Here is a 16,445-nt window from a genome sequence, read left to right on the forward strand (position 1 = left end):
AGATGAGTTATCTGCAACATTGCGGGGACATATATGTTTTTCGTTGTTCCAAGACTTTTACAATGAAGAAATTGAGGAATTTTTGTTGCCTTTAGGATTTTACCATTCTTTTGAGTTTTGACCTGTTTTCAAAATGACCACTGGCGTTTTTTCTAAAAAGGCATTGCAAAAAGCCAAGGAACATAATAATGTAAGTTTATTGAACAAATGACACAAGTCAGGTAACGCCAGAAAAAAAACAAGTTTTTAACAGTGTGTGGTTGAATTTAACCTGCTTTTTGCCTGTTTTGAAATGCGAAGTGGTAGCAATGATTGATTCTCTGAAGAGTTCAATTTATTTCTCATAGGATTCTGATTGAGAGTTTTCCGTGTACCTCATAATATCTTTGTTCCTGGCATTTTTTTACTTCTAAAATCTGAAGTGGTAGCAATGATTGATTCTCTAAAATGTTCCATATTTTTCTCATAGGATTCTTATTGAGAGTTTTCCGTCTTTTCCATAATATCTTTGTTCCTGGCATTTGATTTTCAGTTTTGTTATGCTCTCATGAATCCAGCACAGAAATTATTTTTTTTGCGTAAAGTTTTTCAATGAACTTTTTTTGTGTTCGCTAGCTATCTTTGCCTCCGGGTGTGCACTGTCTCATGAGACCAGTTTCAGGATCTTAGGAGTCCATAGCAAAGAACTTTTTGATCGTGCCGCAATTCTGTAAGCGTTTTGCACACATCGTTGAGACATTTCCAAAATTCCCTCATCTCAGAGCTCTCTGAGGTGAATGTAAAACAAGCAAAAAGGTCCAACAAGAAAAAAGAGCGCGATAATTGAAAAAAAAGCAGAAGTTTTGTTATCTTCAATTTCAAGTGGACTCCTAACTCAGTCGGTTATCCTTTAACTGTAAGGTTAAGAAGTTGACGCACTCACCTAAGCTTTAGGATCCACTCTTTTTCTCAAACTTTGACCTAGTTTTTAGATAAATATGATCAACTGTTCTCTAGAATTTTAAGTACCTCAGCTGAAACGTCAGAAACTTTGTAATAGAAAAAAATGTTTTTAAGAAAACTGGTGCTATCAAACTGAAAACTAGTGCCATCAAAAAATTTACTATCAACTGATTGAATTACTGCTTTCGTTCAGTATTTGATCAGTTTTTTTTTTCAAAATATTCTCTACTTTTTAAAACTAAGAATGCAGCAACTATAAAAATAAAAAAGCAGTATTAGATGGGTTATCTGCAACAGTGTGAAAACATTTAATTGACTCGGTGTTCTAGGACTTGTACAAGGAAGATATTGAGGCGCTCTTGTAGACTTTAGGTTTCGACCGTTCTTTTGAATTTTGACCTGTTTTGAAAAAACCATTTGCAGTTTTTCTAGAGATTCATGATTAACCCCGCTGCAGTTTTCAAAACTTGCAAATGAATTAGAATTAATCAAAAAAACAAAACTATAGGGAAACTGAAAATTAGTACCACGAAGAAATTATTTTTAACCAAATGAGTCCCCGATTTCGTCCAGTAGTTGTAGTTCTATAATCTCACCTACTTTTTGAGTTCACGCGAGGAGCAGGTTTTAACCAGATGAATTCAAGGCAATAAAAAATAGTTATACATTGATGAGGTGTTGAATTCGTTTTGGCGTTGAACGCAAATCTTTACTTGATCCAAAACTAAATTCTGCTCCAACCACTGTCAGATAAATGTTCCTGCTGTAAGTTTAGGGCAGTTTACCGGTTTAGAATTCCCGTAACGGCTTTGAATATAATTAACCTCTAGCTCAATTTAACTGTATTTCAGTAAGGTTAGTCTTCGAGGACGCAGCATGACAAAGCTAAAAGTGATAAAAATGCATGCATAAACATTAGTAGAGACCTCCTCATGTACGCCCTCTAATCTTTATGCTTTTGGGGTTAGGTTTGTCTTAGTCATGACAAATCCTGCAAAAAAGTGGTTTTTCCTTGAACACCGCTCAACAGTGACGTCAATTTCAAGTAAAAAGGGATTATTTTTGAGAGAGCTGGTCTGAATTCTTGAAACTGGGTTGCCAGTTTCTCAATGGCTCTATCGGATATACGCGTCATCGAAAATAGCCAGATCAAAATTTAAAGTGATGTCCTCGTTTTTTTTTAAATGTAGTTCTGACATTTTAATATTTTTGTTCTACTTACGCTACACCTCGATAATGAAGTGAATGTTGTCGGGTATTACACATCATCTTCATTCGGTGGATCACCTCAAAGAACTTGGAACCCATTCCAATCAACCCAACGAAGACACAGTCAATTGAAGTTTGCAGGTGAACTATGAAGAAGTCGAGAGACTTCAACTTTTTAACGAATAGCATACAAAACATACAGTACAGGCTGACAACAAAACATACAAATAGGCACCCCATCTGAAATAAAAGAGACGGGTTCCTCTGATCTCTTAATTTTTATGTTTGTTTATATAAATCAAGCAACCCGGTTCGAGGTTTGGTAAAAAATAATGTAAGATTAGCGGTGAATAGCTGTGAAAAAAAAAACGTTTTTCACCGCAAAGTGCCCGCATCTTTTAGCGTTAAATGCGGTGAAAGCGGTGAATTTTTGTAAGATTTGCGGTTTTTAGCTGTGAAAAGTTTTTTCGCCGCATTCATCGCATTGAACGCAAAACATACACTTTTTACTCAAATTCGTAATAAGGCACCGTAAACCATCATCACTGCATAAGACTTAGTTAAAAAGAACAAAATTTTGTCAACAACTGTTTAGAGAAAAGCTAAGAAGAGCCATTTTTGGTGATTTTAGCTTTAGGCAATGAAGATTTCATCTGTTCACGTGAGTTATCAGAAAGGATGTCTAATTTCAATTCAACGCTTACCGCATTCTGTTTCGTATGGTACAATCTATGGTAAAAACTGCTACTAGCGTAACCAACTAAAGTTGCACCAAAGGTTTGCTTTAAATGTAACTAGCAGGCCTCAAAAGCTGAACAGGAAAATCATTTAAGGTAATAGAAGGTTTAAAACAATTTAAGATGCCTGTTTCTCATTGACTTCGGCTTGAACCCATGCACATCTCTTAACTGCCACAGATCATACCGCTTGTGCTAACAATGGCTGGTGTTTGCGCCAACTGCTCTATGTACCAGCAATTTTTGTTCAACAACTTTTTGGCTGTACTATGTCGCATGTTTAAGGAGTGCTAAGAATTTTTCAGATGACGAGCTGCTATATGGTGGCAAAGCGCGTCTCAAAACGCAGTTACTGCGGTAGGCTGTATGTTTAGCATGTTTAAGGAGAGTTAAAACGTTCGAGGATTGGAATATTAAACATGGTGAAATAGCATTCGAGTTAATCTTAATGTATAGATAGATACAGATATAGAAGAAAAAATATATCATGAGAGGAAATATAGAGCCGAAAAACAGAAGCTATTTTTGGTACCTCGGGCTCGAACCCGCACCCCTCGCTTACGCTACCGTATTCTTGTTTCAGAATCCGCAAGTTTGCTCAATGGCTTTACTGGTTCGTCTGCTTTGGCAAGCTTAATAGGCGCAAAAATAGGAACAGACAGAGAGCCAAAATATTGCAAAAGAGAAAGATTGGAAATCAAGAAAAAAAACGAAAAGAAACGAAGTAAAAGGAGCGAACAAGAAAACCAAGTTCTTAAAATAGTGGTCCTGGAAATTTGGAGTCTTATTCCGCCTTTAATTAGACTCCAACCCGTCACCTAAATTGACAGTTATTGATCTTATCCTCTCCACTAACGATGCCTATTGCTTACGGCTAATGACCTTTTTCTAGTGACCAATTTTTTGATTAGTGGCTGGTTTTTGCTATGCAGCATGCTTTATGCGTGCAAAAAATGATCAATTTAGGAGCTTAAATATGTCAATATTGCTTGTCTCAAAACGCATGCATTACGCTAGGCTGCATGTTTAAGGATCGTTAAAACAAGTGAGGATTGGAGCTTAAACATGGTGGTACAGCATTCGAGTTTGAATTAATATACAGATTAGTATAAGAAATCGAGAGGCTATTGGGGAATGGAGGAGGCAACTTTGCAGTGAACCATGCATTTAGAGCCCACGAAGACTTTTTGCAGGTAACGGAACATGAAACAGTCGCTCGATTGACTTAGTTATCTGACACGAATGCGCTGAAACGAGGTTGCAGACACAAAGGGGACCGGGATTTGTTTTCTAAAGCCTTCAGAGAATCAAAAACGCCTTTAAAAACTTTTCGTTCCTTTGGTTGTAATTAAAAGCACGTGTTACTCAAAACTAGATATTGCTGGTGCTAGGAGCGATTATTTATGGCAATTCAGTAAACTAAGAAACTGAGGTAAGATGTCTGTTATAAACATGTTTCTGATGCGTACGCGTTTCCGCGTTTGATTCTACCATTCAATTGCCAACAAGCTTTTTTTACCCATGCTTTTTTAGCCAAAAAACAATTTTTCACCCATGATTCTTTAAAGCCTAGAGCCTAGCACTAACAGCAACTACTGCCCCATATTTTTTTCCAATTTATCTATTATTGAAGACGAGAAGGGAAATCTAATGTGGACCAATAGGGAGGAAAACCAAAAGTGAAGAGACGAGAAGTGAATCAATTGGACCAATATGATCCACATAACTGAGAAAACTTTTATATGGGAGCAAATATAGGGCCTTAAAGTTCTCTAGTTTTCATATAATGGATGAAAAATATGAGTAAACTATGCAATGAGTACTGTTGAAAATTATCTTGAGAGCTGACGTAAATAATATATTATGTCTTAAATTCTGTAATTTTACCTAAAAAACATATTGTAGTTTTTGTCACGAAAGAAGAATACTCATTTCAATCACTTCTGCTGTTCATTTTACTCTCTATGTCCTACCGTTTGACCGATTTATATTTTTTGTAAGAATCTGAATTTTCTCAAACTTTAATATAAGTATCAGGCTTTGTTATTTCAGAAAAAACGTCGTCAACTCTGAGAAATGCCAATATTCATGTCTTCATTCTTCACTAAAAGTCAATTTAACTGAAAATTTCTATTTTTTTGCAGTAATGTGTATATGGTGGCCTCCGGGCCCCCGAGCCATGGAGACATATACACATATTACTCAAATTTTCCATTTTTCATATTTACCTTATTTTGACTGATATTTACACAAAAATTTTTTTCTTGTAATTTTTTACTTGATTTAGAAAAAATAATATAAAAAATAATTTAATATATGTTGTCATACAAATATTATAATAATATAATAATTTATTATTTGTTCTCATACCAATATTATAATTCAACAAAGTTCTTTTGCAAAATCACTGATAGAACCTAAACTCACCATTACTATCTTTAATACCTTTATCATCAAATGGATCTATAGCTATTTTATATTGTTCTTTTGTTTCTAAATTATGCCTTTTGCTATCAATAGTATAATTAGTTACATATTTACTTTTACCTTCATATATAGCATTAGTATAATCTTCCAAAATAAAAATAAAATTAAAAAATCAAAGCAAAATTTACATTTCACTCTTTAAGTGCGATTCACTCTTATTCGGAGTGATCCCCCAGTAGAGAATATCGCTCTTTTCACTCTTAAGGAGTGATTCCCTTTTTTAAAATATTTTTTATACTTTTATTTCAAATTATCTATACTTTTCAATAAATTTATATTTTCTTTTACCTTTTCTATATTTATTCCTTTATTAATAAGAAATAATACAAAATCATAATATTTACACGAGCAATCTTCTTCATTTTGTCTAATGGCTAAAGTACTTTCAGTTCTAGAACTTTGTTTTTCAGTTAGATTTCTACTAAATCCTTTAGTTAATTCTACACCTGGATGCTGTTTCTTTACATGGGCTCGTATCCCATCATATCTCACAATAGAAGCACAATATGGACAATTAACTTTAGCTGAAGTACAGCTTCTACATGTATACTTACTCTCATCAAAATCAGTTAGTGGTTTTATATAATTACATATATTACAATTTCTGATTGGTGTAACCACTTCGTGGATCTGCGGGGCAGCTGGGGTACCAAGGACTTCGTCCCTTTCACTGATTAATACTTCTGAGTTATAGTTAGGGTTAGGATTAGGGTTAGGGTTTGGATTAGGGTTAGGGTTAAGGTTAGGGACTGAGTTATAGTTAGGGTTAGGGTCTGAGTTAGAACTGGTGTTATAACTAGAATCAGAACCAGAACCAGAACTAGAGCTAGAACCAGAATCAGAACTAGAGTTAGAGCTAGAGCTAGAACTTGAGCTAGAACCAGAACCAGAACTAGAGCTAGATTCATTTTTTAAAGAACAACCCCATGGAGAAAAATCATTAGCACAAATAGCACTTAATGTTATATTACCACATATACATTTATCAATTTTATCTTTATGAAATGATTCGTAATGATATTTTAAACAAGCAATGTTTCCACATTTATAGTTACACTCTAAACATTTTATAACCATTTATAATTGGTCAAATCTGCGAATTTGCAAACGAGTTTCACTCGTGGTTATTCAAACAACTCCGTTGAACAGTTTGGTAAACCACGAACAAAGTTCGTTCACTGATTTCAATTATACTCAACATATATATTTAGCCAATATCTCAATTACATCTTTAGTATTATCTTTAGATTTGATACACTGTGCTAAATATTCATTTCCTAACGTATTGAGTATATTAGTTTTACATCTCTTATCTAAAATTGCTTCAAGGTTTAATTGCATTTTATTTTTAACATAATTTATAATTTCATTTCTAAATTCTTCATTATTTACATATAGACTGTTTAAATTCTCTCGTCCCTCTTTATTTAAAATCCCAGTATATTTTTGAGTGTAACTTCTTCGCTGATGGGTCTTCGACCATGTTTCACTATCTGTGTAACAGCTTCGCTGATGGGTCTTCGACCATGTTTCTCCATCTGTATATTCCCTTTCATGTTCCAGATCTTGATCTTGATCTTGATCTTGATTTCTGCCAAATCCATAGTTCAATAATGTACTTGTTCTATTCAACATAGTACTCGCTGCAGTTGCCACATGTCCGGCATTTCTAACTGATATATCAGGACTCATAAAATTATATATCATTAAACCTGAACTTATAATACCTAAAATAGTTGAAAATAATCTAAGACCATTTGCTTTAACAACTTCCTGAGTTAAAACATCATTCTGTATTTTAATACCTTTTAATGTAAGAAGTTTATTAAAATAAAACTGATAATTATCATGACTAATAGTATTTCTATCTGTTGCATTTATCATGAGTGGTTTCATATATGCTATAAGTTTATTTATATCTTCTCTTCCTAACTCATCTTTTAAACTGAGAGCTTTTAAATCAAGGAAACCAACTCTTGAATCATATATCATTGTTCTATTACTATTACTAATAATAAAAGTATTTTCTTTCTTATTATATTTAATTATACCATAACGAAGTTCATCTGACATTCCGCCTGTACGATTATAATGGTTACTATTTAACTCATTAATTATTTTACTAAAGTCATGTTCACATTTATATATCTCATTAAAGTTTTTAAATAGATCAGATCCATTATAAGTTGTTAAATAAATAGTATCACAACTCATTCTTGCTGTATTATTTATTTGAGCTGGTTTATGACACATTACAATCATTTGAATATTATAATGTCTACCTTCAGTAAAATAATAGTCAATATCCTTATTGAACTTATCACCCATATCATCAAGTACTATTACACAATTTCGAAATTTTTGCATATTGTTTTTTGTGATCATATTCATATCACATTTATTAAATCCAGTATAAAACTTATTAGTCTCGGGATTTATCCAGTCTCTGTCATCTTTACACACTATAACTATATTTTGATCTTGATTTTGATTTTGTTTTTGATCTTGATTTTGATCTTGATTTTGATTTTGATCTTGATCTTGATCTTGATTTTGATCTTGATTTTGATTTTGATCCTGATCGGTGTAACCACTTCGCGGATCTTGATTTTGGACTGAGTATAATTATAAGTATTGTCTAACAAAATATGTTTTACCCGTACCAGTTCTACCATAGACAATAGTGTGTAATGGTGACTTTCATATTCAAATCTAACTAGACTCCTATTCATAAATCCACAAAAGCTTTCTTCTAGTTTTGCATATTTACTCGGTATTGAATCATATACTATAAAACAAAATATAATTAAGAAAATAAAAATTATAACCACACTACCTGTCTCCATTTTTATAAATGAGAACATAGATAAATATAGACATAATTAGACTTATAATTAGACTTATAATTAGACTATAATTGGAGTTATATTTAGACTTATAATTAGAGTTATAATTAAACATTAATAATATTTATAAGAAAATGCTTATCCTAACTTTTGAGGAATTCAATAATAAATTTAATATTGATAATAGTGCTATGAGTGATATCAGAATAAAAGATATAGGTAAAGATATAAGTCTAACACCAATTGAAATTGTAATGAGAGATCAGACTCCAAATAACGTAAGTGAACCCAACTCCAACATTATTGTAAATTTACATCCAACTGAAGGTACACATTGGGTTTTAGTTATAAGAAGAGAAGGTGGTCCAGTGTATTACTTTGATAGTTTTGGTATAGAAACTCCTCCATTATTCTTAGAAGAGTATGTCAATCTAGGCTCTAATGAAAGAATACAACAATATGATGAATCTTATTGTGGGGCTTATTGCTTATACATGATCTATCTTATTGATAGAGGATTTAGAATTAACAATGCTTCGAATATTCTAGTTAATCAATGTAAATATCCAGGAATGTATAATGAGTGTTTCTGTTTGGGTTGTAATGATAAAGTTAATGATAATGATAAAGTTAATGATAATGATAATGATAATCAGGGAACGGACTTCGTCCGTGGCATGCCAACCTGCTTCACAGATGATAAAGTTAATGATAACGATAAAATTAATGATAACGATAAAGTTATTGTTAATGATAATGTTAAGTTTAATGATAATGATAATGATAATGATAATGATAATGATGAGACTATCTATCAGAGAAGTAGTTATAATCAAGGGGGTAGTTATAATCCGCGAAGTAGTCCTAATCTGGATATATCACCACCAAGAAGTAATATAATCCAAACAAGTCCTATTGCCATTAATATAAATGATGATCTATATTCATGGTTAAATGATGATGATATAATTAATGAAGCCGCATTCCCAGATAACTTTAGATGTATAATATCTGGTCCTAGTGAATGTGGTAAGACATTCTTATTGAAAAAACTAATTCTAGCTAGTATATACTTTGATAAGCTATATATCATTGGACCTACTGGTGATCAGTACCATGGTATAGAAAGAATAAACCCAAAAGCAGATGTTGAATTTATTAAAGATATAAAAGATTTACCATCTCCTGATAAACTACCCAAAGACTTAAAGAAACTAATGATATTCGATGATGTTAGAGCCAAAGAACCAGTTATTAATGAGTACTTTTGTAGGGGTAGATATAATAATTGTAATATGATATATCTTAATCAAAACCTGTTCTCTCTGGATAGGCAGAGTGTTAGAGAGAACTGTAATCTATTTATTTTATTTGAACAGAGAGGTGAAGCCCTCATATCTATATATCAAGATTTCTTTAATAATGTGGAACTTAGTTATAATGATTTTGCTAATATATTTAATAAGGTATGGAAAGAGCCTTATAATTACATTGTCATTGATATAACTAAAAATAAAAATATTAATGGTAAACTAAGAATTAATTGGGATCGGAGAGTTTTGTAGTTTAGTTTAAGTATCAGGGAACCTGCTTGGCTTACCACAAGCAGAGCTCGTTCGCAGATAAGTCTAAGTCTAAGTCTAAATCTATGACTATGTCTAAGCCTAATCCTAAGTAAAGTCTAAGTCTAAGTCTGTAACTAAATCAAACAGACCTTCGTCTGCTAACTATATTAGATCAACGAAGTTGTTGCTGGTTACACCAGATGTAAAGTAAAACTTAATACATCACCATTAAAGTCTATAGGTCTTCCATGCTCATCTTTAATATGAAACTCTATATATTCTATTCTATCTTTAGTTACATTTTGATATAAGATATTAGTTGGTATAATATTTATCAAGTAACCTGGTGGTTCAGTTAGATTAAAAGTATATAATATGTCTGTATCCTTACCATTATCTTTAACACCAGATATCACATTACAATGAATGTTAATATTACTAAAACCCATAATATCAACAATTTTCTGAGATGCATATTTACCTTTATTATAAACTATTTTTCTAAATCCTAGTAATGGGGCTAATGAATTTTCTATGTCAAAGTTAATCGCACCTTGTTTTACTTCCATTAAACTTTTAATTGTATTCTTATCAATTTCTATTATAACATTACCATTAGTTTCTTCTTTTATTAATTCTGCTATTTCATATAATTCATAAGCACCTGGTGTAATACCTAAAAGACGGGTATTTGACCATTTTTCACCTTGGGTATCATATATGAGTTGATTGTTCATTCTATTCACATTAAACACTGAGTTATAAACTGATAATCTAATTAAACCTAATTTTGTTTTATTAAGTATAGGTTCACTAAAGTTAAACTTTTCTGTTGGCTTTATCATTCTAAAGTTAAGTGTGTGTTCTTCTTTAGTTTTAGTTAAAGCATCATGTATCTTTTGTAGTTCCCATAAGATTAAGTTATCAGTCATTTTTTATCTAATAAAAATGGATTTTAATTTGGATGCAACTTATGGTAATAATAATGATATACACAAAAGTAAGATTATAAAGTATAAACCAAATAATCTGGCAACAATGAATACAATCAATACTAACATTAATATTATACTCAATAGAGAAGAGAATCATTTAAATATACACGATTCATATCTAGAGATAGAGTTTGTTGTATCAGATGATGCTGGGGGTGTATTTGCTAATAATGCTAATATTAGATTAGTTAATTATGGTATGATGGCATTGTTTAGTTCAGTTAAACTTGAAACTAGTGGTGGTAGGACCTTTGAATACATAGATCATTGTCATCCTAATCTATTGATGTATAAGTTATTAACTAGTACTGATGATGAATATGAGAGTGGTTTTGTTAGAAATCAAGGTAATAGAGATAGTCAACTTAAAGGTGATCATGCTGCTGCCGAACGAGGTCATATGTATATGATGGTTAAGATGAGTGATCTATTTGGTTTTGTGAATGATTTAAAAAAGATTATATATGGTTTAGGATTTAAACTAATATTAAAAAGAAATAATAATGATAGAGCTCTATATAGAATTAATGCTGGTGCTGATGCAGTAGCTAATGATGGTAATATAGAAATTAGATATATATCATGGTGTGTGCCTAGTATTGATCCTAGTAATGATAATAGAATTATTGTACAGAAAGGATTAAATAAAAAGAATAATATAGACTTCAGTTATTATGAAAGAAAGACATTTTATAAGAACTTACCTAATGCTACTAACTTCTTGTTTGATTTAGGTATGGAAATTGGTATGGAAAGACCACAATATATAATAGTTGGTTTTGAAAATAATAATGTTAATGAACAAACTCATGATGCAAGTACCTTTCATATAATGAATGTTACTGAATGTTATTGTAAGATTGGTAGTGAGTTTTATCCTGAAGATAGAATGAATATTAATTATGGCACTAATAATTAAAATGAGGCTTTTAAAGAGATTGTTAGCTTTAATAAAGATTATAATGGGCTACCATATAATATAAAACCGTATATAAATCATAGAACATTCAAAAGTAGTTATAGAATATATGTATTTGATACTAGATATCAAAGTGATCATATAGGTCCACAACAAATACAACTTATTTTTAAATTTAGTGCTGCAGTTGCCGATGTTATATGTCATGCATTAGTATTAACTAGAAAGGTTATTGGTGTTAGTAGTGATGGTAATAAGATGGTTGATATAGTCTCGTAGAGACAAATAGCCAGAGGCTTATCATATCATAGATATAATTATAATTAAAGTCTTTATCATTATTTCCTACTAGTCTTAACAAAACCTTTGGCATAAATAGTATCTAGTTTTTTTTTATTCTCTAGAGACAAACCTCTAGCTTCAAGTTTAGTCTTCGAGCTTCGCTCGCGGGCAGAGCCCGTAGGCTTAGACTCAGTCTTAGGCTTTGTCTTAGGCTTAGTCTTCGAGCTTCGCTCGCGGGTGAAACCCGTAGGCTTATTCATAACAACAAAAGGATTACACTTTTTAACTTCCATTATTTTTTATATATAGAAATGAGTCTTTTAAATAAGTTCAAAACCAATTCATATTGTGTTGGTGGCAGACATTATAGTGGCACTAATAACATAAGAGGAGTTGTCTCAGCCAAAGGAACTAAGATGTTAAAAGGTAATTGTGTTAATGTAATAGAAATAAATCAATGACAGTATCTGATGCAACAATAGAAGCAGAGGGATTGAAAGATTTCTTTAAAAGTGTTGGTAGAGCTACAGTTAACTTTGGAAAGAAAGTTGCTAATAATCCAATAAGAGCATTAGAGATTGCAAGTAAAATAGGAGCTGCAGCGGCATCTAGAAACCCTAGAGCTGCTTTATCAGCCACACCTGATTTAATTAAATTTGCAACTACTGGTGAAGGTATAAAGGTAGTACAAAAAGGAAGAGGTTTATACTTAGGTACAAAGAAAAGATAATTATTTGATTATGATTATATTTATGTTTATGTTTATGATTATGATTATCGGTATATATTTATACTAATATTATTATTACTAAAGACATTGTTATTACTAAAAACTAATAACTTTAGTTAAAAAAACACTTATTTTATTTTTCTTGTTCTTCTTATAATCCTCATATACCTTGACTAATTCATTATATTCATCATTATCTATTTTATTATCATTCATTGATTTAGTATATAGTTTATTAAACTTATCACTAAACTGTTTAGCTAGAATATACATTTGTGAATACTTTATAATTTTATTTCTTATTTTAGTATTAATTGTTTTTGATAATGAACCACAAACAGTTGCTGTAGCAAAAGCTGTGGGTATAGAATAAGGTAATCCTATACCTGTTAATGCAACTGATGTTGTTGTTGCTGTTGTTGCAATTGATGATAATAGTATTTCTGTTATCTCAGCTACGTTAATATAATTTTTATATCTACTTAACTTCTTATTATAATTATTAGTTTCAGTTTCATAATAATTTCTAATATCTTTTATAATGTTAATATTATTGTTAAATTTATTATTAGCTTGAATCTTTTCATTTATCTGCTGTTCATTGACAGCAGCAGCTTCGCGCATCAACCGTTCCGATACTGATGATAAATCTGGATACAGTAAGCTCTCACTCGGTGCTGTTGGATCAGTGAAACTACTTCGTAGATTGGTCATTTTCATTAGTGAAAAAACTTTCTATTTCTTTCGTTATATCTTCTTGTTTAAATCCATAATGCATCTCAAGTCTGTCTTTCTCTTTATTATCAAGTAACTTACTTCGTAAAAGTATAGAAATTATATATATTACTATAACACCTCTAAGATATTTATTGTATTCTTTCATTTCCCTTAGACCATTAGTAAACATATCATCTAAATGTATGTTGGTAACATTCTGATTAAATTTTTTATTATCAATCTCTTGTTTTAATTGATTATATTTAGAGATAGTATCAGCAGCAACTTTATTACAAAAGTTAACAACATTTGTGACTTCATTTGCTGATTTAATGAATTCTTTAATTAGATTTTCATTAACTTGTGTTTCATTTAGTTGTAATGTTTTAGTTGTAACTTTATCAAAATCACCTTTTCTTAGTTCAGTTATGTTTCTACTTAAAATTTCTACTTTATTAGAAGAGGATAATAAGTTATTGTCACAATACTCTTTATTAACCACATCCTTTTCATCTAACGGAGGATGTACATTTGTAATTTTATAGGTATCCTTCATGTCAATATTATCATTATCTTCTAGGAATAACCCACGAGCCTTACTTAGTGTTAGGTTGTTTGTTGATGTTAATCCGAGAAGTGAGTTCCCTGATTGATTTTTAGCCTGGTTTAATCTATTTCTTGTCATTATTTATATTAAGAAATATCTATATTTAATGATTCTAAAACTTTATTATTAGATTCAAAATCAAACTCAGATTTCAATAGTTCCTGTTCATAATATTTACCTTCTATTATCTCTCCATTAATATCTTCTATCTTATATGTTGGTGGTTGTGTTTTTAGAACTTCATTAACTTTAAACAGTTCTCTATTCCAATTAGAAGTGTAACCTTTAGAGAAGATATTACGTTTATCTGCGTTTCTAACATAATCACCAACTTTAAATTTTGGCTTAATATTCTTGAAATTAAAAGTGTATTTAACCTTATCAGGATTATTAGAAGCATCAACTGGTGTTATATTAATTGTTGAATGAATGTTATTGTTATATGTTAAGACTGCATCATTTAATATATTTACCCAATTACCATCACCATTGATGAACATAGGTTTATTTATTATGTGTAATAATGTTCTATTGAATCTCTCTATAAACACAGCTTTTAAATCACTATAAGTAGAATATAGTTCTGTTTTATATTCCTTAAGTAAAGATTTAAATGTTTTATTGTAAAACTCACTACCTCTATCTGCCCATAACTTTTCTGGTTTTCTACTTTCAGAGCCACCTTGTGGATTTTCGCCTAATACTAATTTAAAGCCATTAGTTATAGATAAACCAGATTTATTCTTTAATGGAATAGCCCATGCATATTTTGTGAATATATCTATAACTGTTAATATAAACTTATAATTATTATTGTATTTACTTAAAGATGACTTATCAATTAAATCAGCTGACCATGTTTCATCTTTATATAATGGTATTATTCTTTCTCTTCTCAACTTTGTTATTTGAGGACTAAATACTTCTTTAGCTAGGAGTTGTTGTTGTTCCATCATTATTCATTTACCATAGTTAAAAACAAAATTATCTAGTTGTTCTTGATTAATAAGATTCATAGATAATAGTTGCTTAGATATATCTAGCATTTCATCATATAATCCATCATGACCAGCTTTTGTTTCTAGTATTAATAATTCTAGTCTTTCTGTTAAATTGTTTGGATCTGCAAAGCAGGTTCCCTGATCCACGTAGTGGTGGCAACTTTGTCGGTTGGTATTTAACCCTCTGCCAAATATATCATCTCTTACTTCCATTATACGTTTTATTGTTCTATATCTAGCGCTTTTCTTATCCCCTTTTCCTAAATCATATCTAATATCCTTTAAAAACTTTTTAATTTTGTTTTCATCTTCTTCGATATCATCGTTATATGTTACATTTGGGTTAGTGAGAAATTCAATAAATCCTTCTGAGAATTCGTATATATTATCCCTAACTAAAAATGCACCCTGCTCTAGGGTTATATCAACACCATTCATTTTGTGTCTTCTAGTAGGCAAATCTACAAGATTTAATTTTAATTGAGGATTAGTTTGAGTACCCATTTTATGAAGATTCTTGGCTATCTTTGTATCAACAAAAACTGGTGCTATTTCTTGAGTTTCCTCTATGGTCCCTTTTAACATTTCATTAATCTTAGAAGTGTTTTCACTGATCTGGGAACCAGCTTCCTGGATCCGTGAAGCGGTTTCACCCATCTGAGAAGCGGCTTCTCCTATCTGAAAACCAGCTTGTTCGATCATCTTAGTTTGTTTATCCAACTCTTGATTTTGCCAATCCATTGCTCTTAATGTTTGTTCATTATGAGCTAGCCATGTTTCATTGTTTGCATTTAGTGTTTTATTTAAAGGATCAAATAACTCTTCTATTTCACCATAATATTCTTGTTGTTTTAATTTATCTTCTAATCTATTCTTTCTGTTTTGTTTTTCTAAATAATTTAATTCTATAAGTGTTTCTAGTTTAGTCATTTTTATAAAAATAATTATCACAATGCATTATATAATCTAATAGCGGCTTCAATAAACTTTCTATCATCATTAATTGTTAATACTTTAATAAACTTATTATAATTAGTTATAGCTTTACTTCAATCTGGGAACCAGCTTCATGGATATTATATTTCTTTGCATGTTCTTTAAATCTTTCTTTTGTGTGACCAAATCTATATCTATTGAGATATAAGCATATCCTACAAGTGTAATGTTTGAATCTATAATGAGAGATATGTTTATTTACTTTACACTTAAGACATGTTAGATATTGATCTGGATCATTATAATGCTTACTCATATGATTATGTCTTTCTCCATATGTTATAATTTTATCACATACAAAACATGATAAAGGTTTACTTTGGCAATCATCACAACTCCAACACCAAGCCTTATTTTTACATTTATCGCATTTGGTACTAATCATTTTTATAGTATTGAAAAGGTATATAAA

Source organism: Convolutriloba macropyga, chromosome 5, assembly GCF_964194025.1.
Source record: "Convolutriloba macropyga chromosome 5, txConMacr16.3, whole genome shotgun sequence".
In the NCBI taxonomy this organism is placed as follows: Eukaryota; Metazoa; Xenacoelomorpha; order Acoela; family Convolutidae; genus Convolutriloba; species Convolutriloba macropyga.